The sequence below is a fragment of the Cryptomeria japonica genome, chromosome 11, assembly GCF_030272615.1.
Source record: "Cryptomeria japonica chromosome 11, Sugi_1.0, whole genome shotgun sequence".
NCBI lineage: Eukaryota > Viridiplantae > Streptophyta > Pinopsida > Cupressales > Cupressaceae > Cryptomeria > Cryptomeria japonica.
In genome coordinates, this window is record NC_081415.1 from 242545205 (window position 1) to 242572736 (window position 27532).

At 33.6% G+C, this 27532-nt stretch overlaps 1 long non-coding RNA gene across 6 annotated transcripts in view; it reads left to right on the plus strand.

Annotated features, from left to right (window-relative positions):
* Nucleotides 1–211: 211 nt before the first annotated feature.
* The window catches only part of LOC131040147 (uncharacterized), a 38780-nt gene continuing 11459 nt past the window's right edge, over nucleotides 212–27532 (plus strand). Inside the window, exons 1-6 of one of the 6 annotated variants that reach the window (XR_009104791.2) lie at nucleotides 212–327; nucleotides 2746–2939; nucleotides 5069–5202; nucleotides 5734–5968; nucleotides 21193–21281; nucleotides 24662–25207. This is a non-coding gene — a long non-coding RNA (uncharacterized LOC131040147). Of the gene's footprint in view, nucleotides 328–2745; nucleotides 2940–5068; nucleotides 5203–5733; nucleotides 5969–21192; nucleotides 21435–24661; nucleotides 25208–27532 lie in introns of those variants that run through there. The other 5 variants (XR_009104786.2, XR_009104788.2, XR_009104789.2 and 2 more) reach the window with 5 other exon arrangements.

Sequence of the window (27532 nt, forward strand, 5' to 3'; positions counted from 1 at the left end):
AAGATGGAGGAATTAAGACAGTGACACATTCCAACTAATAGTAAAATCACTACATAAGATATAAGGCTGATTTCTAACGGCTACTTTGTTCAACGTCTATATTCAAGTATTTGAATATTTGAATCAATTTATCCATTTCGTAGCCTCCATTCTATTTCCTACAGCCGCTCTTCTGATTATGTTTGAGTAAAAGTCTGTTCTTTCATGCGTGCAGAGCATTCGCAATTTTGAGGAGTCGCCATGGATAGGATGTGGCAGAGGCTCTATAAAACTGCACCCTATTCGCCTGCAAAAGCTCTATAAATTTGATACTCCAAGCCTGTACAGGTACGCATGCTGTTTGGGTTGTTTATCCTTTTAGGCTTTCTTTTTTTGCTTTGATTTTGCAGCGTTTTGGTGGGGCTTTTAAGTTTTAGAGGAGTCTATAAGGGGTGTGTTTTTGCCGTATGCCTTAAAATGGTTGGGATTTTTGGGGTTTGTCATAAACATACAGACTTGTTACAGAAGTTGTCTTAGGCTTTGGGATAGATTGGAAAGAATATATGCAAGAGGATTATTTTCCTAGGTAGGTTCAGTTGTTTGAATTTTGAGGTCTGTTAAGGGTTTGCCTTTTCTTGGTACCATTTTATATCAAATTGATTTGGGATTAAGATATGTTTATAGATTCTTTTAAGCATTTTTTCTTTTTAGATATGTGTTTTCAATCAATTCGTTTCGTTTATCTTTTTAGGGTTTATCTTGTTTATGATGGGTTTCTGGTTTATGGATTATTGTCGCAGAGGGGTTGTGTAAAATAAGATTTATCTCTTTTTAGCTACTTCATTTAGGTTGTCTTTATTGTTGAGAATTCAGATTGTTTGTGATGATTTTGAATTGGATTAGAAGGCGTTTTGGGGGAGAATTAGTGTCTTAGAATTTTTTATTAATCCCATTTTTAATTTTAGACTATTTTTTTAATTATTTCCTTTGGTTGGTCTTCAAATGGTAAGACTATAGGTTATTTATTTAGAAATGGATTTGTTTTTAAAAACACGGTTTATAATTTAGAATTAGATTAGAGGGCATTTGTTAGAGAGCATTACTCACTGGTATGGTTTGGGTTTCAGAATAGTTTGGTGGGTGTATGATGTTTATTTAGATTTAATCTGTTATCCGTATTATATTTTGATTGTCACTTGTTATGGTTAGGGTTTAAATAATATTAATAGAAATCACTCTAATTTAGATTTTTGTTATACCTTTGCTTTTTTATGATTAGGGTTTCTATTGGTTGAATGTATGCTTGTTGTGACAGGTTAGATGTCAATGTTTTATGTACGGTGGGATCTGTTCTGTGTATAGCTCTGTTTTTGGTGTCAATTAATGTAGGATACAGGGTAGACTGTGTTATACTCCTTGTCTATATAGCTAAATAATCATTGTTAGTAAATAAAAGTTGATTAAACCAATAATTTAAGTTCAGTATTTTGAGTATATGTATGGTGTATTAAGTTCTGAGTTCGAATCTACAGAGCAGTACTGAGATACACGGTCCTCAATCACAAGATTTGTTTTCAATAATGGAGGCTAATGCATCGATTTTACATACCAAGGAAAAATATGAATCCATATTTTTTGTATCACTGTTTCTACTGTGAATTTTTTGAAGGAGAATTTTAGACATTTACTGTTACATAGTTTAGACATTTTAGACTGTTTTTAATGTGAATTTGCTCAGAATTTGCTTGAACGAGAATTTACAAAACCCCAAATAAATTGACCCCTGCAATCCTTTATTCTCTCTGCAATTTTATTAGCAAAATGTGTCAATTATAATCTGTCACTGGTCTTTTCTTAACTGACCGATGCCTTTCTATTTTGTGCATGGGTTGGAGGATGTCCAAATTATGATTCAAAATCAGTCAAAAATTAAAAACTACTCCCAATCTCACTATTACCATTTTGGGAATCTTTAATGAGTCAAACAAAGACATTAAGCACCCATAATCTAATGCCTGCAAGAAAAATCCATCACCATTTCTCTCCCACCGGGTGGATGAAATTTTTCTGAGGAAACATCCATCATAACATAATAAAAAAAAAAAAAAATTCATATTTTTCAGATTTGTATTAATAAAAAGGTTTCATAAATTTAATATTTTTATCAACATAATAAAGGGCTTTCCAACCAACTGAGAATTACCACATCTATTTCAAGATCAATAAAAATTAGCCATGGATAATTGAACAGTGTTTTGAAGAAATTTTCTTTTCATATATATCCTTTAATGATCAAAAATAAATAAAATGATTTGGTCTTCAAATTCTATATTTACAGTGGGATTTTATGATTGCAAGGGTGGCTGAATTTGCAATTTTATCCTTCCTATTAATGCAAATTTCGTAAAAAAAATTTGAGTAGACAGAATTCACTTGCCCTATTTGCAGGACATTGAACTGAATGCAACTTATCTTCCCCTTTCCCTTTCAAAGTTCATCCTTACTCTGTTTCAAGCTTGTTTGAATTTCTAGATCCAAAAGTGGTAAAACTAGTTTTCTTTGATAATAACCTGATTTTATTTGATTTCTAGAGTTTCCAAGGTGAACTCTATAATTAAAAAGGCTAAAATTTAAGATAATATTGTTTTTGCTATTCAAAATTGTTCTATTGTTTTGGAGAAGGAATTTAAATTTTCTTACGCTTTCCTTTTCTAAGATTCTCTAGTCAATATACTGATGGACTTGAATACTCCATAAAACCCCCAGATTACACTATTATTTCAGTGGATGGCTAGATTGCATGTTGAAGCACAGGCTCAACTTGATTCATCAGAGTTTTGTATTCAATGGAAAAGGAATCGAGCTTGCCAGATCTTGGGGCAAATTTCAAGTTGCTATATAACAAGAGGCTAGAAAAGTACTTGGTTTGGGCATATATGCAACAGTCCAATTGTATCCCGGTAGGTACAAAACTCAAGATCCTCTCACTGATTAAAGCATTATATTTCCTATCTCCTTTGATTTGTCTAAATTAAAATCTTATTGGTTGCATTTATTAACTTAGGTTAGTGTAAAAGAAGTTACTGTTAACTGTACAAATATATTAGCAGTCTATCTATTTTCATATTTAAACTTATTAGAATTTTTAATAATCTATTTGAGTTATTTTGCAATTTAAAAAAATGTGTGAGATATGCCAAAAAAAAAAAAAAAAAAAGCCATCACTTGTTGATTTTAAAAATACTTGGGAATATCTGATGATTTTCCAATAGTCAAATATTTAGAAATATCTGATGATTTTTCTTTCATTTCATCATGGAAAAGGCTTACCACATATCTTTAATGTTTCCTCATTCAAACAAGGTTCCTCAGCATTGTTTGCAACACTGCACATCAAAGGGTTTCTGTTGCTTCATAATCATTCCTATTTGTGACTGTTTTTGGCTCTCCACATCCTTCACCAAATTAATGGCAACTTCAAATTCCTCAAAACTATTGGACCTTGGACTAGGAGATTTGTGCCATATCATGATCTCCTCCACTATCTCTGCCACAGTTTGCATTGATTTAGCAGTGTCTCAAAAAGATTTCTCTTCACTACGTATAGATCCAGTTGAATGCCTAGATATTAGAAAAGATGATTACTAGGATTTTCAATGAAAACAAAAAGATCCCTAGAACCAGATTTGTGAATTGAAATAAAATATCTCATACTAAAGAGCTGTAATGCCACAAGCTAAATTCTACTATTTATAGATACGCATTTTCCCAATAACCAAACTGATGATAATACTGTTCTTCTGTATTCCTATAAACCTTTTCAATATCAAACTTTGGCTGTCCAACACCCACACTGTAGCCAAAACCATAAAAATAATGAATCATATTTTCAAACATATAAAATAAAGAATCATATATTCAAACATATTTACCTATCTCATATAGATGTTACGCCATACAACTATGAATGATGGTTTACCTAAAATAGAGTATCATGTCATGTTGTATCTATAGACGTCTTCTTGTACTAGTTTCAACTGGTATTACTACCCAGAATTGATGAATTAATCCTAGGATAAGATGTATTGAAATCTCTTTATCCAGCTATGGAATTATTTGGAATTTCTCTTATCAGTAGAAATATCAGAAAATTCACAAGGAATGTTATTATTTAGCACCGCATAAGCAAAAGATCAGGAAATATTAACAAGGTAACGGATCAAGAGTAACGCCTAACCATTTTGGTTGGGTAATCACATCTAAAATTGTTGCCAAATTCCCACGCTCAACTCCTGTTGGCACTTGCAATCTTCCTCAAATCTACTTGCCAATAGTTTGGTTGGACCTCCTCTATATCTCCCTGCTTCATATGCTTTGGCAGAGGTCGATTCACTGTTCCAAGCTCCCCCATTAGCATACATAGGGAGGATATGGCAACGACTGTGGAAGTTATCTTTACAAATGTTCATTTACATATGCTTCCAAGTTTTAAATCCCTTTCGACGAATCCGTTTTGTTTCTACCTTACGATCATTGCATTCCACAAAACCGCATTTCTTGGAGACATTCAGTCAAACAATTCGCACGCTTTGATTATGCTCCCATATTCTGCATACAGGTCTACCAGAGAAGCTGCAACTACCACATTTTATTGCCAAAAGCCATCTCTTCTTTCTGTTTTTACCAATGTCCAAGGGATGCACCCGCAGTCTCCCATTTAAGCTGCCTCCTGCTCAAGTTATATTGGTTTTCCTTGCCCTTGAACTATCCCAAAACCATTCTTTTAATGAATGGTTGTGGGTTAATCGTCCTTTGCGTGTTGTTTTCTCCACTACCTGCCATTTGCATGCTATGATAAATGGTCAACATGCCATAAAAAGAATTGATATAAAGAATAACCCATAATTTACAAGTTTTTCCCTGACGTCTTTTCCTTTCATGACACCCATGCTTGTGCCATGACTCTCTCTTTTTACCATTGCATGGATGTGACATCGAGTATTTGAATATTTGAATAAATTTTTCCACTTCATAGTCTCCATTCTATTTCCTACACCTGCTATTCTAACTCTGTTTGATCTGCATGCAGAGATTTCGCAATTCTGAGGAGTTGTCATGGACAGGATGTGGCAAAGGCTCTGTAACGTTTAACAAGATCTATTCTGTTAGGATTTGTCCATTTCAACAACTTCCTTTGGTTTGTCTTTATTGATAAGAATTCAGGTTGGTTGCTTCTCAGATTGTTTTTGTATCTACAGTTAGTATTCTGAGTTGATTGGAATGTGTTTTTGAGGGAGAATTAGTTTTGTAGAATGTTTTGTTTATGACCATTTTCAATTATTTCCTTTGGTCGGTCTTGACTCTTGAAATGGTAAGGCTTTAGGTTATTTATGGTTAATATTAGGCCCTGCTAAGAGAGGATTATTCACAGATATGGTTTAGGATTCGGAATAGATTGGAGGGTGCCTGGGATCTATTTAGATCTGATCTGATATCCATGATATATTTTGATTTTCACTTGTAAATGGTTGGGGTTTAAATAATATTAATAGATTTGTTGATTCTGATGACTGATCTAGATTCTTTTTTATACCTTCACTTTTTGTGTGGTTAGGATTTCTGTTGGTTGGAAGTATGCTTGTAATAAGAGGATAGAATTCAATGTTAGGATTTCTGTTGGTTGGAAGTATGCTTGTAATAAGAGGATAGAATTCCGTTTTTCATGTATGGTAGGGTTTGTTCTGTGTATTGCAGTTGGTGAACAAAAAGAGTGACAGAGCAGTTTGTTCTGTATATTGGTGTTTGTTCTAAACAGACAAAAATGCAGAATACAGGCAGTTGGAGATTACTATGAATGGCTACTTTCATTTAGGATCCAAATGGAGAGAAGTGTGTTTACAGTTGGATTTTATGACTGTGAGGATAGCTGAATTTGTAATTTCCATAAAGAATTCTGAATGGACAGAATTTACAGCTAGGACAATGGACGGTACGCAATTCATCTTCCCCTTCTCCTTCCAAAGTTCATCCTTACTCCTTGTTGAAGCTTGTTTGAACTTCTATATCTGAAAGTCGTAAGACTACTTTTCTTTGATGATAACCTGATTTAATCTCGTGTTTAGAGTTTTTCTATGGTGAAATTAGGATTGTAGATTCGAAAATGTACAGTCTCTAACTCAAGTATACCCACTACCTAACATTGCTATAAAACAAATAAAATGAAATGACTTTTCTCTGGGCAATTAAAGAGACTGAACTTTTCTTCTATTCAAATTTGTTCCATTGGTTTGGAGAAGAAAATTAAATTTTCCTGTACTTGCCTTTCCTAAGAGTCTCTGGACAATATACTGTTAGACTTCAATACTCCCAAATAACTTCTCAAGTGTTATTTCACTGGATGGCCAAATTGCAATGTTCAATTCAAGCACAGGGTCAACTTGATTCATCAGGGTTTCGCCTTCAATGCAATCAAGGGGAAGAGATTTCAAGTGTCTATAGAAGAAAAGCCTTCAAGATTACTTGGGCACTTGGGCTGGGATATATGCAACAGTCCAACTATTTTGCTGCAGAGGTTGTATACAAGTAGGTACAAAACTCAAGATCCTATACACTGATTTACCTAAGTTAACTAAACTTTTATTGATTGCATTTATTGACTTAGTATAAAAAGGTTACTGAAAAAAATGTTAGTGGTTAATTTTATGTGAGTTAAGCATCTTCATCTAAGCCATCACTCGTTGACTTGCTAGCTTATGACATATATTTTGCAATAGTCAAAACACTTAGGAATATCTAATGATTTTCCTTCATTTCATTATGACAGAGGCTTATCACATATATCTTTAAATTCTTCATCCTCTGCATTTTCTGCAACACTGCATTTTCTGTTGCACGATAATAATTCATATGACTGTTCTTTGCTCACTAAAGTAATGGCATCTTCAAATTCCTCAAAAGTACTAGGCCTTGGAAGCTGAAATCTAAGCAATCTTATGATCTCCTCCACTATCTGCAACATTGCATTGATTTAGTTATTATTTTTGAAACACCCCGCAAAGTTTCAAAAAGATTTCTCTTCACTACCAATCAAATGTGCAGATGTGAGAAAAGATGATTATCAATATTTTCTTAAAAACAAAATGAACTCTAAAACCAGATTTGTGAATTGAAATAAAACATCTCATATACCCAAGAGTTGTAATGCCACAACCCAAATCCTATTTATAGATAGACATAACTCATTATATAAAGTTGTTCTTTGTAGACCTGTAAACCTATTCAATATCAAAATCCAAATTTCACCCAAAATTTTGCTGTCCACCACCCCACTTTGTAGTCAGAACCATATAAAATAATAAAAAATCATATATTTAAACATATCTATAACAACTTTTTTTTGTTGTGCCAGAGGTATCCCCTAGATTCAGTCCAGCAATCATCCGCAAACCATGTGCATCCGATAAGCCAAACTGTCATGAAAGTTGGCCCACTTGAACTTGATTTTTAAATTTTAAGCCAAATTATTAATTTTTTATTATAGCTTATTAAAAAGTTTAAATCAATTTAAATTTTATTCAAAAATATATATATTTCAATTTTCAATCTCAAACATAAATTTTCTAATTTATTCTTTGTTGATTTTTTTTTTCTCTTTATTTATAATTTTAATTAATTGTTGATTTTTTCTTTATTGATTTTTGTTTTAAATTTTTTAACTAATTAATTTATTCAAGAAAATTTTCAACCACTATTTAAGCAAATTGTTTTATTTAGTTTTTGCTAATTTTTTTTTTTTTTTTGATACACAGTAAGGGGCCCCATCCCCATTACATGTTTTTGAATTAATGTTATTATTATTATTATTATTATTATGTTTGATTAGATTGACCCCAAGACCCTCCCCATCCTATGGAAGGCCAAGAGTCACAACTTAGAATTCCACTTCAGATGTCCCTATTGGGAATTGAACTTGGGTCTCCACAGTGAGAACCTAGTGTTTTAACCAGTTAAGCCCAACCCCTTGGACAATTTTTGCTAAATTAATTTTCTATTAAAAATATTAATAATTTTAAATCAAACTATATAATTTTTTATTGTAATTTATAAATTTAAATATATCAATGATTATTTGCAGCCAATTAATTAAATAATAAAAGTATTTATAATTATTTAGAAGATTAATTATATGTTTTATAATTTAAAGCAAAGCAATCCAATTATAAATGGGGTATAATAATTACATCTCATTGATATTTTTCATGTGGCATTTCTTTATCATATTGATCTCACTAAACTTATCGGTCTAATATTTTTGTGCAAGAATTTTACTCTTGATTCTTAGAACAATAAATCATCTTTGCAACAATCTAATCTTATCAAATTTCCATAGTCCATAATCAAATGATGAAGTTGCTTCTGGATTTGATTGTGTCTATCTTTTTTGCATCAACGTTTCGGATCACACTCTATGATCCATCATCAGAATGAGAGAGTTTCAATTTGTTAATTTTTCATCTCTTGACACTCTCTCATCCTAATGATGGATCACAGAGTGTGATCCGAAACGTTGATGCAAAAAATAGACACAGCCAAATTCAGAAGCAACTTCATCACAATCTAATCTATTGAAATAAAAAACATTACTAAAGTTTTCTATGTATTTATCATTTATTACAAGTTATTAAGAATTTGTTCTCTTATATACTCGACTAGCCATGATGAATTTTCATCTTATTTTGATGATTGAATATTTTTATCATTTTTTTATGCTTAAATGATGGATTCCAATCTTCTTTTGATGGATGGATACCTATCCTACTTCGATGAGTAGATGCATGCCTATTGGCAGTCAACTCAAAAAGATGCTTTGGCTAAAGCTTTTGAAATCATACATTAATGATTATGTTTCTTACTCTTTGCCATATCATGATATTAGATGTATAGCTTTTTTCATTACTCATTTTAGTTTTGGAATGCTACACATTCTTGTGCAGGGTTGGGTATTCTTTGACTTATAGAGAATTATGGAGAAGTGTAAACCTTCATGGTTGGGTGGAAAAGTGCTATGACAATATTTTCATTTGATCTCTCTCTCTCTCTCTCTCTCTCTCTCTCTCTCTCTCTCTCTCTCTCTCTCTCTCTCTCTCTCTCTCTCTCTCTCTCTCTCTCTCTCTCTCTCTCTCGATCTCTCTCTCTCTCTCTCGATCACTACCTCATCATTTATATCACTTCCTCATCCTTTTCTCTTTTCCTATCTTATTGTTTCTCTCTACTCTTTTCATTCTCCTGATCATTGCCTCTCCCTCCTACCGTCTCTCACCCCATCACTAGGTCTCTCCCTCCATCCATTTTTACCTCTCTACCTCTCCATCCCCATCTCATTACTCACCTCTCTCTCCCCATTCTATCTCTCACCATTACTCTCTCCCCCTAGGTCTTTCACTTCTATATCTATTTCATCTCTTGTTCTTTCCCACCCTCTCCACCTCTCTCTACCTCCTTTCCCCTATTTTTCTCTCTATGAACTTATGTTATCATTTTCTCTCTCCTTCCCTTCTCTAGGTCTCTCAATCACTCTTTATCTACCTTTGACTCTATTTCTCTTTATTATTCTCTCTCATCCTCTCTCCTTTGACTCTCTAGGTCATCACCTCTACCCCCCTTGTATAGGGTTTAGTTATTAGGGTGTAGCATATAAGGTTTAGGGTATAGGATTGAGGGTACAAGGTTTAACATACACATGGTTTAGGGTATTCCTCATATTAATACTTCTCTATATCTCTCCATTTACCCCCTCTTTATCTCTTCTCTCCACTCTCTCTCCCCTCTCTAGGTCTCTCCCATCCTCTCCCTCTCTACATCACATTCTCTCACCACTCTTATCTATATCACCACCTCCCTCTCTCTTCTCTCTTCCTCTTATTGTTTCTCTTTAGTCTCTCAATTCTCTCAATCACTAACTCTCTGTCCCATCCTCTCTCTCACCATCCTTAGGTCTCTCCCTCCATCTTTACCTCTCTTCCTCCCCCTCCATGTCTCATTACCCTCCTCTCTCTCCCCCCATCTATCTCTCCCCTATGTCTCTTACCCCCTCTCCCTAGACTCTAGGTCCCTCCTAGCTTTTTTCCCCCTCTTTGCCTCTCTCTACCTTGTTACCCCTATTTCTCTCTTTGCGAAGTTGTCTTATTTTTCTCTATCTGTCACCTTATTAGATCTCTCAATCACTCTTTTTCTACCTATCCCTCCCTCTCTGCTTAGCCCTCTCTTTCTTTTTGGTATTCTTTCTCCTCTTCTCTCTCCCTCAACTCTGTATCTTATCACCTCTCTCACCCTTGTATAGAGTTTAGTAAATAGGGTGTAAGATATAGGGTTTAGGGTATAGGTTTGAGGACCCATATTGATACTTCCATCTATCTCTCCATCTTCTCCCCTCTCTTTATCTCTTCTCCCACCTCTCTCTCCTCTCTCTAAGTCTCTCCCACCCTCTCCCTCTCTACCTCACCTTCTCTTCTTACCCCCATCTATATCACTACCTCTCTCTCTCTCTCTCTCTCTTCTTTATTTCTCTCCTATTATTTCTCTCCATTCTCTTGATCACCGCCTCTTCATCCCACCCTCCTCCATCCCTCGATCTCTCCCTCCATCTTTATCTCTCTACCTCCCCCTCCCTATTCATTACCCACCTCTCTCTCCCTATCTATCTCTCTCACCACTATCTCTCCCCCTACGTCTCTTACCCCCTCTCCCTAGGGTCAAGGTCTCTCACCTCTATATCTCTCTCCTCTTTAGTTCTTTCCCACCCTCTCCACCTCTCTCTACCTACTTACCCCTACTTTTAGCTTAGTGAACCTGTCTCTCATTTTTCTCTTTCTCCATCAGCTTATTAGGTCTCTCAATCACTCTTTGTCTACCTCTCCCTCCCTCCCTACTTAGCCCTCTCTTTCTCTTTCATATTCTCTCTCCTCTTCTCTCTCATTCAACTCTCTGATTCATCATGTCTCCCTCTCTTTTTCTTTGTTATTCTTTCTCCTCTCTCCCTTGACTCTCTAAATCATCACCTCTCTATCCCTTGTATAAGGTCTAGTTAATAGGTCGCGGGATATAGGATTGAGGGTATAAGACTTAAGGTACATAGGGTTTAGGATCCTTCCCTCTATCTCTCCATCTCCCCCGCCTCTTTCACCCCTCTCTCCCCTTTCTCTAGGTCTCTCCCACCCTCTCCCTCTCTACCCCACCCTCTATCTCTCCATCTCCCCCGCCTCTTTCACCCCTCTCTCCCCTTTCTCTAGGTCTCTCCCACCCTCTCCCTCCTTACTCCCATCTATATCACCAACTCTCTCTCTTCTCTCTTCCTCAATCCTTGTTTTTCTCTACTCTCTACATTTTCTCGATCACTACCTCTTCATCTCACCCTCTCTCTCTCCCCATCCTTAAGCCTCTCCCTCCATCTTTACCTCTCTACCTCCCCTCCCTATCTCATTACCTACCTTTCTCTCTTGATATATCTCTCTCACCACCATCTCTCCCTTATTTCTCTTACCCCCTCCCTAGGTTCTAGGTCTCTCAACTCTATATCTATCTCCTCTCTATTCCTTTCCCATCCTCTCCACATCTCTCTACCTCATTGACCTTGTTTCTTTATTTGTGAACATATGTCTCATTTTTTCTCTCCCTCACCTTACTAGGTCTCTCAAACACCCTTTGTCTACCTCTCTCTCCCTCCTTCCTTAGCCCTCACTTTCTCTTTGTTATTCTCTCTCCTCTTCTCTCTCCTTTGACTCTCTAGGTCATCACCTCTCCCTCCATTGTATAGCATGTAGTATATAGGGTCTAGGGTATAAAGTTGAGGGTATAAGGTTTAGGTGCATATCTCTCCCTCTTTATCAATTGACAAAACTTCAATGCAACACATAATCAATCAATTCCATAATCAAGATTGGTAAATATTGAGTAGCTTCTATTTGGAATTGAATCAGTTGTTAACATATTGTGACATCATTGACAAAACTTCAATGCAACACATAATCAATCAATTCCACCAAATTGATTGATTATGTGTTGCATTGAAGTTTTGTCAATGATGTCAACACTATCTGTTTGGATGCTTTACTGACACCCTTTTGGTCCTGGTAGGTTGAGTGGTTTTCTAGTTTACTTGGATCTGGCATGATCCCGTAGACTCCGGTATAAGTCGATGATGAAATTGGCTTCATTATGATGCTTATAATCATACTTGATCAGTTGGTTTTGGTCTGGTAATTGGATGATGTCCTTCTTGCTAAGAAGCTTGGTTTCAGGTTTCACCAATAGAGATTTTAGTGGAGATCTTTGATGAACTACCTAAGTAATGTTGGTACAACTTCTGATAGAGTTTCAGGATGTTGTTGGTGATCATGTTCAAAACTTGGCTTTTGGAGATATTGTTGAAGCATGTGGACCTATACTTGGTCCCAGTTGATCTAGGTTATGGACCGACATTGATGTAACGTGTGGATAGGACCTATTGATGTATTTCTGGGATGTCTTATGTGTTGGATATTATTTGTTTTGTCTTATGCCGACATGGTTTGTAATTATGTAATTGGCTTATTGTCTGGTGACCAACCTAATTGTTTATGGTCGAGGGTTTGTATATATAGATGTAAGATCTCATTGTAGATCATCATGGTTAATGTAAGAGGTCATGGTCAAGGATTGTAATGTGAGAATAATGTAATATTATTCAAGTAGAGGAGTTGACCAATCATTGGAGATCGAATTGGGTGTATGAGGATTTAGTCCTCTGGTATTGAGCTTTAACCAGAACTGTACTCTAGCATAGGAGATGCTATCTTTTGCAATTCAACACTTCTCTAGATTGTAGTCTGGATTTGTATGTAGTTAGTGAGACTCCTTTTGTGATGAGTAGTGTGCTATAGGCTATTAGCCTTCCTGCAAGTGTAGGCCTCTTCATTGTAATTCACATACTTCCTACAAAAATATTATCTAATTGTGGGTAGGCTTCCCACCGTGGGTTTTCCCTTTAGCGGGTTTTATTTTGTGATTATTGATTATGCTTAATTGGATTAACTACTATTCCGGTATTATTGTTTTGAGTTCTGATATTAATGTTTAAATTGCTAATGCTTCCGGTAATCTGTGACAACTAATTCACCCCCCTCTCCCTCTCAGTTGTCTTCTGGTTATCAGAACTGTCTAACAATTGGTATCAGAGCTTTGGTCCTCTCTACAGAAAGCTTAACTGCTTGAGGAAGATCCTATGGTGACTAACAGTTCAAGTTCATCTAGTTCTTCTAGAGCTATCTTTAGAAGGGATATACTGAGGCTTGATGAAACAGATTACACATTATGGAAGATTCAGATGGAGACTCATCTGAGATGTCTTAGCAAGGAGATTTGGGAGATCACACAGAATGGTGTCACAGCCTATAATCCAAGATCTGGCAATCCTCCTCTGACAAACCTGGACAAAGAGCTTGAGAATGATTACAGAGCAAGAGAAACCCTCTTGTGTGCACTTTCTGATCAGCAAATAATATGATTAACTGACAAAACATCTAGAAAGGCTATATGGGAAAAGTTGGAGACTCTTAATGAAGGTGACCCTATAGTGAATATTGCTAAACTTGATGGTTGTTGGTTGGGATATGAGAACCTAAAGATGGAAGAAGATGAAAGGATTACTGCATTCATGGAAAGGGTAAATGAGATTGTTATGGGAATTCAATGTTGTGTTGGAACTCTAAGTGAAGATGAAATTGTTTCTAAAGTCCTAAGAGCCCTACCACCGACTTACAAAATGAAGGCTACTTCTATCAATGAGCTAAGAACAATGGCTAATGCATCTATCAACAGAGATACCTTGGTTGGGAAACTATCTACTTCTGAGCTTGAGGAATATGGACCTTTTGGAGTTGTGAAGACTGAACCTACTTTTCATGCATCTACATCTACAACTGGTAAGCAAGACTAGAAAGCTTTATATGCAAAAGAGTTAGGAGATATGAAGAGAGAAGATGATGAGTTTGAGCAACTTGAAGCACTATTTTCTAGAAGAGTACTGAAAGGACCGGTAGGAAGTAAGTATGAAGGAAAAACACCTTTTAAATGTTTTGCATGTTATAAGATTGGTCATTTTGCATCTATATGTACTGAAAAGAATTCAATATTTGAAGAAAGAGAAAAGATCATTTAAGCCTAACCCTAGATATCAGAACAAATATAGATTCAAGAAAACATAGACAAATCATGCTACATAGCGGATGAGGAAGACATTACTGATTCAAATGATGAATCAACAGAAGACTTTGCTAGTGGATCCGACAATGGGAAAGAATGGGTACTCTTGGCTATCAAGGAAGATGTCTGGCATTGGAAGAGAATGTGTCGGAAGAGAAGGCACTTGCTGCTAAAATTAAGGACAACGATGAATGGGTAAGTAATAGTGGTTATTCACATCATATGACTGGAGATAAAGGGATGTTTCTGTCTTTGCAAGAATTTGATGGTGGACTAGTCAGATTTGGATATGATAAGGCATGTATGATCAAAGGAAAAGGAACCATATCATTGGATGGTAAGAACAATACTGACAATGTTTATTATGTTGAAGGTTTGAAGTATAATCTTTTGAGTGTAGGACAATTGGTAGATAAAAGATTTCAATTACAGTTCAAGGATGGGAAGTGCAAAATCAGTAACAGATCTAGCTTGGAGATTGCAACCGGTACACAGACAAAAGGTAACATATTTCATTTGAACTCCGGTGAGAAAACATGTTTGATTACATAGATTGATGAGAGTTGGTTATGACATAAAAGGCTATGTTGTGTGAATTTGATTGCATTGTGAAGATCAGTTCAACTAAGGCAATTAGGGATATACCTAAGATTATGAAGCCCTATAATCCAGTATGTAAAGAATGTCAAATGGGTAAACAGGTCAGAACCTCTTTTAGGAGTACACAAGATAAATCAAATGATGTTCTTGATATTATTCATACTGATTTATGTGGCCTTGCTAGAGTTAAAATTTTTCATGGTGATAGATATTTCATGCTAATCATTGATAATTATTCTAGAATGATATGGGTTACTTTTTTGAGAGAAAAATTTGAAGCATTTGAAAAGTTTAAAATCTTTAAGGCTAAAATGGAAACTACGACAGGATTGAAGATTAAATGTTTGAGATCAAATCATGGTGGCGAATTCACATCCGGCAAGTTTAATAACTTTTGTGACAAGCATGGTATAAGCAAGCAATTTTCTACTCCCCGAACACCTCAGTAGAATAGAGTTATGGAAAGGAAGAACATAACTATCTTGGATGTTGCTAGAACAATGATGAGGGAAACTAATTTACCTCATATCTATTGAAGAGAAGTAGTGAGTACAACAATTTATACATTCAACATAGTACATATCAAAGGAGAAACTGGTAAGACATATTATGAATTATGGTTTGGTAATACACCCATAGTTAAGTATTTCAGAATTTTTTGTAGTAAATGTTATATCAGAAGAGATGATACTATTGGGAAATTTGATTCTAGAAGTGACGAAGGCTTATTTATTGGTTATTCTAATGAAAGCAAAGCATATAGATGTTATAACAAGAGATTGCAGAAAATTATGAAGAGTGCTAATGTCAAAGTAGATGAGCTGAGAAAAAGTCAAATCAGAGTTTGTGAGAAGGAACCGATAGGGGAAATGATTATATCTAAACCGGTAGCACCTTTATCGGAACAAAGAGTTGAACCAATTACTCCAACAACATCAAAGAATTCTACAGTAACTGAAGAATAGGGAAGAGGAACATAGACTCAAAAGACTCCTAGGTATGTGAGATAGAATCATTCTGAAGATCAAACCATTGGGGATAAGAACAATGAAGTGATGACAAGAAGAAGACTGGCAACTAATGAGGTATGTTTAATTTCACAAGTTGAACTGGTATTAGTAATTCAGGCTTGTAAAGATGAACATTGGTTAAAAGCTATGGAAGAAGAATTAGATCAGATTGAGAAAAATAACACATGGACCTTGGTTCCCCGACCTAAAAATAAAAAAATGTCATTGGAACTAAATGGGTTTTTAGGAATAAATTGAATGAGGATGGTAAAGTAATAAGGAATAAGGCTAGATTGGTTTGTAAACAATGTTCTTAGAAGGAAAGAATTGATTATGGAGAGACCTTTGCACTAATAGCTAGGATTGAAGCTGTAAGATTATTTCTTGTCTATGTTGCATATAAAAACTACAAACTTTATCAGATGGATGTCAAATGTGCATTCTTGAATGGGGATCTTGATGAGTTAGTTTATATTGAGCAACTTGATGTTTTTTCACTATTAGATGATACTAATATTGTTTGCAGGTTAAGGAAAGCTTTATATGGACTGAAACAAGCACCTGGAGCTTGGTATGCAAGGTTGGATAAATATCTTTTGAAGCTTGGTTTTATTGAGGGTAGTGCTGACAGTAATTTATGTTATAAAATCACTGATGATGATATACTGATTATTGAAGTATTTGGTTATGACATTAACTTTGGAGGTGAAGATAAATTATGCTTAGAATTTTCTAAGAATATGGAGAAAGAATTTGAGATGTTTATGATTGGTGAGATGAATATTTTTTAGGTTTGTAGATTACTCAGACTGACAAAGGCATTTTTATCTGTCAAACTAAATATGTTAAGGAATTATTGAAGAAATTTGGTATGTGATATTCTAAACCGATAAGTACACCTATGGTTACAAGTGAAAAATTGACAAGCAAAGATGTTTCTGCACCGGTAAATCCTACAAGATACAAATCTATGATTGGAGATCTACTTAATTTGACTCAGACTAGGCCTGACATTATGAATGTTGTTTGTATTATTTCAAGATTTTAGAGTGATCATAGAGAAAATCATGAGATGGTGAAAAAGATTTTTAGATACTTGCAAGGTACATCAGAATATGGCTGATGGTACCCTAAGGATGATAACTTTACTTTATGTGCATATACAGATGTTGATTGGGCTGGAGATGTTGATGACCAAAAAAGTACTTCCGGTGGAGCTTTCCTTCTTGGAAAGAAGTTGGTTTCATGGATCAGTAAGAAACAGTCATGTACTTCTCTATCTATTGTTGAAGCTGAGTATGTTGCTGCTGCTACTAACTATACACAAGTTTTATGATGTAGCAAATGTTGAAGGATATAAAAGTAGATTGTGATGCACCGGTATTTATTCACTATGATAACTCTGCTGCTATTGATATATCAAACAATTCGATATTTCATTCTAAGACAAAGCACATATCTATTAAGTATAACTTTTTGAAGGAGAAGGTGGAAGCAAATGAAGTTAAACTGGTTTATGTGAACACTAAAAAGCATATTGTAGATATTTTCACTAAACCTTTATCCAAAGAATCATTTGAGTACTTGAGAGATAGATTGGGGGTTTATGCCCCTCCGACAAAGACTAGATTGATGTGGTTTGGTATCAGTCTGGTATGCATTATCAGAGATACTATTCATTCTAACACTAATGTGGGATGCTACTACTCAGGGGGAGTAGTAAAATTTTGAAATTCAAAAGTTTATACTTTTGCTTTGATATTTATGTCATATTTCTGGCATTGATGTAAAAAATTTAAAGAGAAATTTAGAGCTTTTCAGAGATATTATTCAAAGGGGAGAGATATTGATATTCAGAGCTATCTACAGGAGATAATTGTTGGTTGTCTTCCATAGGGGGAGACTTGTTTGGCATTTCTTGGTACTTAGATGTTTTTCACATCTAGTGTTGCCATCAATGCCAAAGGGAGAGATTGTTTGCCATTTGGTGGAATTGATTATGTGTTGCATTGATGTTTTGTCATTGATGTCAACACTATCTGTTTGGATACTTTACCGACACCCTTTTGGTCCTAGTAGGTTGAGTGGTTTTATGGTTTACTTAGATCCGACACGATCTGGTAGACTCTGGTATAATCTGGTGATGGAATTGGATTGTTCATGATGCTTATACTTATACTTGATCAGCCGGTTTTGGTCTGGTAATTGGATGTTGTCCTGCTTGTTGAGAAGCTTGATTTTTGGTGGAGATCTTTGATGAATTGCCTAAGTAATGTTGGTGCAACTTCTAATAGAGTTTTAGGATGTTGTTGGTGATCATGTTCGAGACTTGGTGTTTGGAGATCATTGTTGAAGTGTGTGGACATATACTTAGTCTTGGTTGATCTAGGTTATAGACCGACATTGATTTAACGTGTGGATAGGACCTATTGATGTATTTCTAGGATGTCTTATATGTTAGATATTATTTGTTTGGTCTTAGGCCGACATGGTTTGTAATTATGTAATTGGTTTATTGTCTGGTGACTAACCTAATTGTTGGTTGAGGGTTTGTATATATAGATGTAAGATCTCATTGTAGATCATCATGGTTAATGTAAGAGGTCATGGTCAAGGATTGTAATTTGTGAATAATGCAATATCATTTAGGCAGAGGAGTTGATCAATCATTGGAGATCAAATGGGGTGTATGAGGATTTAGTCCTTCGACATTGAGCTTTAACTGGAACTATACTCTGGCATAGTAGATGCTATCTTTTGCAGTTCAACACTTCTCCAAATTGTAGTCTGGATTTGTATGTAGTCAGTGAGACTCATTTTGTGATGAGTAGTGTGCTCTAGGTTGTCGGTCTTCCTGCAAATGCAGGCCCCTTCATTGTAATTCACATACTTACTGCAGAAGTATTATTTAACTATGAGTAGGCTTCCCACTATGGTTTTTCCCTTTACTTGGTGTTGTCTGAATGACTTTTATTCTGTGATTATTGATTATGCTTAATTGGATTAACTGCTATTTTGGTATTATTGTTTTGGGTTCTAGTATTAATGTTTAAATTGCTAATGCTTCTAGTAATCTATGACAACTAATTGACCCCCCCCGCCCCTCTCAGTTGTCTTCCGGTTATCTAAATTTGTTTAAGAAATCATCTCTCCCTTCCACCCTCTCTTCCCCCTTTGGGTTTCTCTCTTACTCCCTCTCTACCTCTTTATGTTCATCCATGACATTACCCAACTCTTTATATCCACTCATATATATCTCACCCCTTGATCTCCCCATCTAGGTCTCTCACCCCTCTCTCCCTTATAGGTATCTCACCCATCCCCCCTTACCCCTCTCTTTATGAACTCTCTTTTCTTCTCTCTTCCCTCATTTACTTATCCCCTCCTCCCTATGTTCCTCACTACCTCTATTTCCACATCTTTCTCCACCCCCTCTTCTCCCTCTCTCTCTTTAATCTATTGTATCTCCTCTTCTTTGTCCCTATCCTCTCTAGGTTGTTACCACTCAACTTAAAATGGTATAAGGTTTAGGGTATAGTTTTTCAGGAATAGGGTGGAGGGAATGAGAAATCTAAGGGAGGGAGAGAGAGAGAGAGAGAGAGAGAGAGAGAGAGAGAGAGAGAGTTTATAAATGGATAGTTACAATGGCGGAGAGAGAGGTGTGATATGGATAGAGGGGGATAGAAGAGGAGCATGACAATTACTTAGAGAGGAGAGGGAGAGGGAAGAAGAAAGAGAAAGAGAGGGATAAGGAGGAAAGGTAGACATGAAATGAGTGAGAGACTTAAAGAGGGGAAAGGTAGAGAGGTGAAGGGGAAAGAGAAGAAAATGAGATAAATTCAAAGAGAGATAGGGGTAAGAAGGCAAGGAGAGCCAAAGAGGGAGGGAAAGAACTAAATGGGGGATAGATATAGAGAGGGACCTAGAGCTTGGGTAGAGAGAGGAGATAGACCTAGAGGGTGATGGATATATGTAAGAGAGATAGAAGGAGAGAGAGAGGTGCATAAGTAGATAGGAATGGAGAGGTAGAGAGGTACATAGGGAGGGAGGGAGGGAGGGAGTGAGAGATGGGGTGTAGACACTAAAAAATGGTCAACACCTATGTCTCCTATTTTTAGCATATCATGCACATATAGTGCCTCTTAGGTTTAATTAATTAATTAAACCCTCTTTTACTAACAATTCTTCTGAGTCCTAAATAAATAAATTTAATAATTTATTTATTTGTCCCCTTTGTTCATTAATTAAAGAAATCCATTTTATTTAATTAACTAATTCATAAATATGAGAAATAAATTAATAAATTATTTCTATTAATTTATCATATTTATCTTCCTCCAAAACAAAGATAATTAATAAATTTTATTTATTAATTCATCTTAATATCCTTTTTTTCTTAATTTTTTACTCTTCCATTTTATCCTCTTATGTGGAGATATTTAATAATTTTTAATTATTAAATCTTCTCATAAATCCTCCTAATTTTCAAATTTGGAAACTAATATCTTTCCTTGATTTTAAAAAATCAATCTTTTTGGCAATATCTCTTTAATTTTCATTTTTACACCAAGAGGCGTAACCTACAATGGCATCATATAGGGGTCATCACCAGTAACGGTGTAAGAAAAAAGAAGTGTTTTGTATTCTTCCTGCTATTCCACTCCTTAGCCATTTGTGTACATTTCTTTAGCTGCAGTTACGAATGCAAAATGCAAAGTGGAGAATGTCAAACGCAACAGACAATCTAGCAATTACAATCACACATTCAACAACCAAATAAAATATGAATTCACTAATGTTAAATTTGGAAATCACTTATTTGGCGAAGTGGAAAAGCGAATGTTACATTTTATTGTTGAGGTGGAAGAGCAAACGTTACTGAACTGTCACCATCCAAGCTGTCATGGTCCAAGCAGATTCTTTGCAGCCATTAGGATGCATGCTTCAAATAAATTCAATACGATTTCTTTACCGAAGGAAGTTGAAAGGATTGACTTTACTGGTGCATGTAGAGGACTTGCATTCACGTCTCTTCAATTACATCGATTCAATTCTACAATCAGAATATTTTAATTTCCGCATGGGTGTTCTACAATCACTGTTTTCTGCAATCAGAGTATTCATCTGCACAGGCATTCCTTAGCACAGTTTCTTCCTCAAGCGGAGGTGATTGGCTCTATGTTGTTCACTGAATTCATATTTGAGGAGAGACATTTCACTTTCACCTCGCATTTGCACAAGTAGAATGGACAGTTTCAAGTTTTTTTATTTTCTTTTACATTTTTATTTTACCAGAAATAATGCTTGCATTTTTTTTCTGTTCACTAATGATTAATCCAGTTTTTATTTTTCACCACCCTGCAAGGTGCAGGTTTCTTTGTGTATCGATCAAGTAGGAGGAGGAAATGATTTTGAGAAGGTTTCAGATCTGTTATTAGCAGTCTACATAAACATGTATGTGGTGGAACTCTTTCTTGTCCTCACTTTCCCTATATTGTATTTCATTTTTTTTTGGCAAGCTAAATACTATGATGGGATATAGAAGATTTTTTTCTAATAAGTTATAAGAAATTGGTTGTTTTTCTTTTAATCAAAATATTATTGGGCTACTGAAGTCAATATTTTTTAACTTTAATGATAATTTATCAATTTGTCTAGCAGCTTAATTAACTAATTCAGGAAAAGCACCTTACTGATTTAAAAAAGTCAGTGAATAATCATTTATCAAGAACAAATAAATAAATGAGGATAGTACCATCTCTGGAATAGATATGAACTATTTTCACACCTACTCACTCGTTCTTCTCCTTCCAGAGGAAATCTATTATTATTACAAAAGTGAACAAACAAAGAAGAATTGATTCTAGAGCACACAAAATGAACATTGAAATTTAGACGATCATTAAATAGTAGAATATTAGCTTGGAAAAGAAAATTTAACTTATTGGAACAAGCACAATATTCTGAACCAAGAATGTTCAATGTCATTCGCTTCAATATATAAATGAATGTTAAAAAATTAGTAGTGGGGTTGTGAATCAAAATCTATATATTTATAATAATAAGTGTCAAGAGTGTGAGAGTAGATGAAAGGTTGCCGCGAAGTCGAGTACCTTATATCCTTCCTTTAAAACAATACTATTTTGCAACAAATATCCTCCTAAAGAAGTAATTGAGGTCTAGATTTTGTATTGGAAAAGAACTCTATTTATAAACATCATCTTCTATGAGTGTTATACATAGGAAGTGATTGTATGCTGGCTATTTACAAGTCTTCTTTTCAGTTATCCACCAATAAATTTAAATGTTGTTGAATGTTATGAATCCAAAAAAAAATTGTGGATGAATCATTTCTATCCACCCCATAATATATTAGGATAGTTAAGTATTGGTGGGCATATAAGTTTGGTAAGTCATCCTGAGTCGCATTGACAAAAAGTTCATGTGCGTTGTACTGCTGATAAAAAACATCCTCTACGAATTTTGTGATTGTTGCATTCCATGGGATAGCATCTAGGCTTTGTATTAAATTCAATTTTCCTTTCTTGGAAAGGAATTAACGAATGTATATTTCTTACTTTCAATGCATCATATTCTGGGGTCTCCTCTCTTTCCTGTATATTTTCTCTGTGGAATATTTGTTGTGTCTACTATATACCTTGGAGTTTCGCCAAAATTAGGTATGCATCCTTCATCTGGCACTACAAAAAAATTTATTAGTTGTACATTTAGTGGATTGTTTCTACCATGTAATGTTTTTACAACTAATTTGCTTAAGCATGTACCATACACTTATTCGAAACTACAATCTCAAAAATATGCAATCATCATTGTAGACACTACTGAACAGAAACATGTGTGTCTATAAAGTAACGTACTACTTCAAATTGTATCATGGGGTCTCCAAAAAATTGTTTCATCCATATTTGCATCTATAACCTAGAATTGCAAATTATCTATTCTGCACACCATCGGTGGTAAATGTTGTCCATACTATTTTCAACTATGTGTACAAACGCATCAAAATCTATCTTTATAAACTGTGATGATTAAGATGCTATATCAATAAAGCCACGAGAGCATGCTATCATATAGGCTCAATTTAAGTTTTAAATACCCACCAATAGTCATGTAGAATCTGTCAAGTAAATTTCCACATTTCTTAATTACCTTATTATAGTGCACTTCCACATTGAGATATAACAAATTAAATTTGCTAGCATTGAAATGTCATTATAGTAAAAAATTTATATAGTTTATCTGGAAGGCAATGTCGCTAGTTAGATGTTATTACAATTTTGTAAAGAATTTATAAAAGTAGAATGTTTATTCCTTATCTGGAAGGCAATGCCACCAGTTAGATGTTATTGCGATTTTGTAAAGAATTTATAAAAGTAGAATGTTTATTCTTTATCTGGAAGGCAATGCCACCATTTAGATGTTATTGTAATTTTGTGAATGAATTTATAAAAGTAGAATGTTTATTCCTTGTCTGAAAGGCAATGCCGTCAAATAGATATTATTGTAATTTTGTGAATGAATTTATAAAAGTAGAATGTTTATTTCTTATCTGGAAGGCAATGCCGCCAGTTAGATGTTATTGCAATTTTGTAAAGAATTTATAAAAGTAGAATGTTTATTCCTTATCTGGAAGGCAATGCCGCCAGTTAGATGTTATTGCAATTTTGTAAAGAATTTATAAAAGTATGAAAATAATTCTGTTATGTAGAATGCAATGCCACCACATGAATTATTTTATTTTAATAGCATATTTTAAGCTTTAGTGGAAGTTGTCTGTCTTCCTCCTTTAGGTGTAAGAGATGGGAATTGTGGAAAAAGAACTTAGGTCTCATAAATGTTTTTTTTTTTACCATATTTATATATAAGTAAGGTTTAAGTCTTAGCATTTAGAATATGGATTTGCAGAAAGAGAATTAATATTGTAAACAATAAAGTAACAAGATGGTTTTAAAAGTAGAAATTCAGACTGTTTAATAAATGATATGGAGAGGCTTTACAAGGAACTCAAAATGAATTTATTTTTTAATCATTATTATTACTATTATGGTTATTTTTGTCATTGTTTTTATGTTTATATTGTATTAAGGTTAGGACTAGAATTATTTCTTATTAAAATGGTCAAATGAATAAGATGATAATTATAGTTAGAACTAGGATTACTATCACAAATCAATTAGGGTTTTTGAATAATTCAATTAGTGTTATAATTAGTTCTATATTTAATTTACTGCTAATGATAAATTGCAATTATAATATTAATTTTTTTTAAAGATAAATAAAATTGACAAAATTTATAAAAACATATAACATTATTTTAACTTAAATAAAAAATGTAGATTGAAAAAGAAATTAACAATTATGATTATAGTTGAATATTAACAAGATGGATAAACTTTGGGACAAGAACATATAGATTTTTTATTTCTATATGTTCTTGTCCAAATTTCATGTATTTTGTTAATATTTTATTTCTTTTCCAAAATAAATTTAAAACTAAACTAAATTTTATTTCATTTAGTTAGATTACATTATTTACTTATTCTCAAATGTAGTGCCATCAAAGAACAATGATTTACTGACTTCACCATTTCAATTCAAGTATTAGTTGCATGATTTTTCTTAAAGTAAGTTTATAATAAAAAGTATTATAAAGATAAATAAATAAAATCAACAAATTTCTCAAAAAACATAAAATTATTAACTTAATGAAAAAATATAGATAGAAAATGAAATTGACAATTAGAATTATAGTTCAATAAGTTTAAGTATAGTTGTTCCCATCTACCAATAATTCTCTGATTTTTTCATTTTAGGTCATGGAAAACCTACAAGGAATAGAAATAATTGATGTTCCAGATTCTGAGTCAGAGGTCTCTGTTGCAAGTCCCACTTTATCAAGTGTTAATTCCAATGACGTCAATGAAACAAAACTCCAAAAACTAGCAAGAGATGTAAGGAACCAGTGTAATGAATTTATCGAGAGGCTCATACTCAGAAGCTCTCGTATACATGCTGTTGAAGGCAAAGATGTTACCGAAATTCTAGAAACTGTTGATATCTTTCGCACCACATCTGTCAAATATGCCAATTTTGGGGACTTTGTTAAAGAATTTTTTTATGGTGAACAATATGATATGTGTTGCTCTACTCAACAAGTTGAAAGCATTCAACAATTTCTCAAGAAAATGTAATGCAAAAATGTTTGCAGTAGCTTGAAAGTAACAATTTTATATTGGAAATACAGATAATATGTGTTGCTCTACTCAACAAGTCAAACGCATTCAACAATTTCTCAAGGAAATGTAATACGAAAATTTTTGTAGTAGCTTGAAAGTAAAAATTTTATATTGGAAATACAGATAAGATTTTGTATTTAGTAATATACAAATAAAATTTTGTACTTATTAATGTACAAGATACTTTTTTATATTTATTGAATATAAAAATAAATTTTTGTCTGAATATATTATATTTCATCCGATATTGTATTTCTTAATAAAATGCATTACACTTACTCATATTTACTCTTTAACATTTCTACTCAAAAAATCAACCCATAAGTCATAAATAAAAAAATAATACTGAAATCGTGAGTTTATAACAATGATATTAATAAATACTTTTTTTGATAGCACATATTTATTTAATGAGCTGTCATATTCATTGTGGGAAAAACAAAATATTGTTGACATTAAAAAAACTTAGAATAGTGGATGAAGGAATCCACTGAATTTAAATATAAATTGGGTAGAAGAAGATGTGGATAACACTCTAACAACTACTCACTCAAAAGGTTTTGATGGAATCGAAATTATGGATATCACAATTAGAAGTTCAGTACAAAGAACAACGTACAAGGTTTATGTAAGGGTGGATTTATCAACTTCACGAAACATAAAATTAGTCTAACAACATAGTTTTAAACATTAAGTGTTTTCTTCACTTATTTAGTTAAATCTATAATGAGATAAGCACATTATTGCAATCTTTAATTTGATATTACTCAAAAGAAGAATAGGCCTGTAGACCCATTTAATTAATATTTATTGAGCTATGTTTCCAACATTTATAATAAAAGTATCAATTTTTCATATATTTTTGTCTTCACTCCTTTTAGAATTTTTATTTTTAATTTATTAGTTCTAATAATATCAAATGATCTTTATTTGTATATTTCCCATTTATTTAAGTTATCTATGTGTTTGATACATTATGTCATAACCCTCTTGATAGGACTAGCTACTACTACTACTACTATCATTGTTATGATTAATCTTATGAGTAATGTTAGTTAGAGATGAAAAATTGAATAAGGATGAACTTATTTTAAAAAGAAGAATTAATATGTGGTGACACACATGAGGTCATAAAATTATTTATTTACTCAATATTCTAATTGAGCACATGGTGTAGAAGAACTAAGAAGATTCTAGAAACGAATTACAAATTCAAATTTCAAATGCATAGTCGAATGTAATCGCCACTATGACAAGTTGTAAGGAATGTGTCTTGCATGAATGAATTGCAAATTCAAATTTAATATGCATGTAACCCCCACTTTTGCATGGAATTATTTTGGGAAAAAGAATATGGAAATCAATTAGTTCTTTGGTAGTGGGAAATGCTTCTCTTTCTCTATATATTGACTACTAGATTTTCGAAAGAGGGAAGTTCATTTCTTTTTTCTTTTTTTTCGTGATAAAATAGTCTTTGATTTCTTAAAAAATTAGTTTCAATATCATGATAGTTGTAGGAGAAATTTCGCAGAAGTATTGCAGGATTTTAGAGGTTTTGGAGAATCCTTACCAGGCTACAAGGAAAGGATTGAAGAAGGATAGCTAGGAAAAGAGAAGGTGATCAACAACAAAGTCTTCATTTGATTACAGATTCAGGTTCCTCCTTCCCTACTTACTTGCATGTTCTTTTTTTTTTTAGTAGAGAAAAGAATGGGGGGATTACTTTTTATTTGCAAGCATATTATTTAAAATAACTTTATGTAGGTTTTGATATTTTATTTAAATCAAAAAGAGGGTGGGTTAAGTAATATAGGAAGTTGCATTCTCATCTCTCTTCAAGAAATCTCCTTCATTGTTTTCAGATTTTGATAAAGGAAATACATTGCATGCTCTCGGATTTCTATAGAGAAAAAACACATATGCATGTATCTTTCCCTGTTCCAACTTTTGATAGAGTAAATCTACATGGCCATATGAAATAAATATGTATATTTTGCCTTCATGTTGAATTAATAAGTTAGTAGGGTTCCTTCCAAAAAAATATGTATACAAATGAGAATATCAATTGAAAACCCATCCCTTGATTTAATCCAATCATTTTATGTTTCCAAAACAAAATATAGATTAGTAAAACATATATAGTAGAATAAAATAAAATAATAAAACACAAAATATTAATTGTCATTATAGTTAAACATTAGAGTAAAAATAATTATATATATATATGAGTGACACGTTAAATCTTACATTAAAACTATAGTTCAATAGAAGCCCTTATGAAATGCTGTAAGAAAACCATGTTGAAAATAAGGCAAAGGTAAGGCAAAGGTCTCCTGTATGTGGAAGGAAATAGAAAGCTATGTTTATATCCTTGTCAAATAGAAATACTATGCTATGTAACTATGTTTGTAAAAACAAAAAAAATATTTAGAGTTTTTTTGTCATGTA